Source organism: Mus pahari, chromosome 6 (assembly GCF_900095145.1).
Source record: "Mus pahari chromosome 6, PAHARI_EIJ_v1.1, whole genome shotgun sequence".
NCBI lineage: Eukaryota > Metazoa > Chordata > Mammalia > Rodentia > Muridae > Mus > Mus pahari.
The window spans coordinates 6,498,609-6,502,248 of NC_034595.1; the positions used below are offsets into that span (position 1 = coordinate 6,498,609).

The following is a 3,640-nucleotide window of genomic DNA, read 5'->3' on the forward strand; positions in this document are numbered from 1 at the left end:
ATTTATGAGGAGCTAGAGAGATTGCTCAGTGGCTAAGCATGCTTACTGCTCTTTCAAAGGACTCTAGATTGGTTCCTAGCCCTTACGTCAGGAGGCTCGTGCCTCCAGATCCAGGTTATCAGACTTCCTCATCTAGCTTCTTTGGGTACCCACACACAAACACACACGTACACACACATGTATACTTTAAAACAAAATAAATTTAAACTAATTAAACTAATTAAAAGTCTTGTCTTGTAAGATTCTTTAATTTTTTTGAAGCTCTGTTTCAAAACAGCTTTTTGAATTTATTTAACTCATGGGTAACCTGGTTGAGCACTGCATAGACTGGAGAGAAAAGCCACCACTCAACACCTGCTTAGCTTTGCAGGCCACTCAGAATCCAAGTGGAACATTGCATACAGAAATCAGAGATTTGCATTCTCCCTTGAAAGATACAGCTCCAACTCACACCAGAGGTCCAATTCAAATTTGGTTTTATTAGAAATCCCATCATAATCAGATTTTTTTTTAAAAGATGGATGGTTGCCTTGTACTTTTCCATTCCCATTTAAGAAATAACTAGAGGCAATGACAAAAATAAATACTTAAAATAGGGAATTCTTCTCCAGAGGCGTATTGTAACCTTAAGTCCAGGCATTCCGCTCCTTTCCACTTTAGAAAAAGAAAAGAAGGTTTTGGAGTACACCAACCTTTACTCAGCTTGATGGACAAGCATCTGCCCTCAAGTTCTTGATGTAAGACCAGGACTCATCTCCCAAGCTGCTGGTCTCCAGCTAGCCCAGGCTTGGTCCCTAAAGGAGCTGTGTAAATCCCAAGGCCAGCCCCAACCCCAACCTTCAACAGTAGGCACATGATTACATCTTATGACACAGGCCAGCCCTCAGCGGAGGGTTGGGGCAGACATCCCACATCTCCCCTGGGTGAATCACACCAGTAGTGGAGTTTGTGTTCCCTTCCCCACAGATTAGTGTGCAAAGCCACTGACACACAACATGGACGGGGCTCACCTCCTGCCCAGCCAGAATGCAAGGTGACTGAAGGTTATTATCGTATAACCTTCATATAGCCAGTACATATAACCAGTCATCCCCCCGCCCCCTCCTGGGGAGCTTGTACTGCTGGGCAAATGAAGAACTTGACAAAACAGAGGAGCAACATCAGTGTAGAAATGTGTGCTAAGTTCTCCCTTCCTTCCCGGGACAGGAAACTGACATTTCTGGACTCTGTATTTCCTTGAGAGGGAGAAATTACCTGGTGCATAGAAAGCATTCTTATTTTAATCTTTCATCTCACTATGCAGGTCCCACTCTCTAGATAGTAAGTATGGGAAATTTGGAAGAAAGAAACCACACATGAGTATATGTATACCCTGTGTTGGCAACATGACAGCTCTGTCATTGCCCACCATGTGACTCTAGGTCATTTCTGGTGAGGTTGGGTCCATCAGCACATCTCTGTGCTCTTCCCTAAGCAGTGAGTGTGAGGGAAGTGTGGGCGAGCTTCCATGATGAAAGGACTGGACAGTATGCACTGGCTGCCTTGTCTGGAGCCAAGTGTCATCCACTACATGGATGGAGATAGGGAATTACAGACTTTAGTTTTAGCTTCTCATCTTACCAAGACTTAAAAGATTGACAGAAAACAGGTTTGTGGGGGCAGGGGACAGAAGTATGGTAGAATGGAGAGGAAAGTGGAGACGTGGTAAACACATTCAGTAGAACTCATAAAATAAAAACATTGTCACAATTTCACAGAATACAGAGGACCAGGAGAGGAATATGGCACAGGGCAAGTGGGGCCCAGCAGGTAATTCTTGAATCAATTCTCCTAGGCAGGTTAAAGATTGTACTTTATAAACTTATTACAATGTAACAGCTTTTAAAATTATTCTTTTGCCTTCTGCTCCCAGGTGATTTCCTTTTGGGTGAATAAAACAGAAGTTGTACACGTGTCCCGTGATGGCAGAGCAGCATTTGGTCCAGACGAGGGAAGGAGCTAGGCAAACTTACACAGTGACAGTCTATACTTCTTGGTCTTCTCCCTTGACCACGCCGAGTCCTTCCAGAGACAGCATTTTCTTTTTCTGGAAGAAGCCAGTAGTGGACACCTGTCTGTTGGCTTTGCCCAGAGAAGCAACCCCTTTCTTGGGGCTCTTCCGTTCTTCTCTGGGCTCCCTTTCACAGCAGCAATAGGGGGTTCATGTGCTGAGGCGGGCTTCATCTTAAGCTCCTCCTCACTGTCTGTGCCAGACTCACTCTCGTAGACTTTCTCAGTCACTATGCAGCCTTCTTCATCCACAAAGGGTTTAGATTTCAGTACACGCTTTCGTTTTCTTTTGTTGTCTCCACCTGAACGCTTGACAGGAGGAGGCTCAGTTTTTGGCATAGGATCAGGAGGTGGAGATCCAAGAGGTGGAGATGGTGAGCCTGCTTCATACATCTCAGAAGAGTCTACAAAGACTTCATCTTCACTGCTATCAGACTGAGGAAGCTTGATTCTTCTCTTTTTCTTCAGGTTTTCCATTTCCTATGCTCCCTCGCTTGCCTCTGTTGCTTTTCTCCTTCTGCTGTACCTTCGCAGGGTCAGACCTTCTGCTGGATTTCTTCAGAGCTGGGGGAGCTGCCAGTTTTGGTTCAGTGACAGACACTGGAGGATGCTCCGGTGTTTTTTTCTTCCTTTACTGCTTGTTCTGAATCCAAATTGACTTTAAGTTTATTCATTGCGGCTTTTCCAAAAAAGTTGCTCATTATGTTCCCTCTTCCTGGTGCTTTGCCCCCAGCAGAAGATGCGCTTGTTACTTCTCCGGCCTCTTTCAGTTTCCTTGTTGGTGTCTTGGGTTTTAGTAGCAGCTTTAGAGATTAACATTCCCATAATTCCCTTGGGCTGGGGGGAAGCCTGTTTGGAGGCAGGTGGACCATGGCCACTGATAGTCAGATCACTGGCTTCTGTCTCACTTGCTGCCTGAAGATTTGACTGTTCATACTTTCTGGAAGATGAGGATTCTGCAGGAGCTCTGGGGACTGCAACTGTACAATGTATGACACTAAACTTGCTGCAGTTCTGCAAATTGCTTTTAAGGATGTCACAGTCGGTATTGAACAGAGTCCCACTGTCCTTTAGCATAGATTTCTGGATGCTATACACCTGGACGCTGGCAGTCACATCTAAGTAGGACTTCACTGCTTCCAGTTTATCCTCTCACTACTGCAACCTTGTGGCAAGAATATCTGTTCTGTATAAAATTACCAGACACCAAGTAGGTAACATACAGCTGAGCTCCTCAATTTTCTTTCCGTTTCCTTTCAACATATTCATGGAGCATCTGTTTGGCCTGGTTAACATGAACGCCTAGAGTATAGCTTAGCCACTTGTAAGTCACGATCTTATTCTGATCCGTGACAAACTCATCTATGTTTTCTAGATACACTGTTCCGCCATGGTGGTGGGCTTAGAGTCCTTCGTTCAACCCTCCTCAGCCACAGCTCCCGCCCAGATTCTTCAGTTTTTAATCACAAATAGACGTGGCAAAAAGTAAAGACCAAAGCCGGGCCTGGTGGCGCAGGCCTTTAATCCCAGCACTCGGGAGGCAGAGGCAGGCGGATTTCTGAGTTTGAGGCCAGCCTGGTCTACCAAGTGA

The 3,640-nt window shown here is 45.3% G+C and overlaps 1 pseudogene; it reads right to left on the minus strand.

Annotated features, from left to right (window-relative positions):
- Window positions 1–2,023: 2,023 nt before the first annotated feature.
- LOC110323227 overlaps window positions 2,024–3,640 on the minus strand; it is a 2,290-nt pseudogene continuing 673 nt past the window's right edge.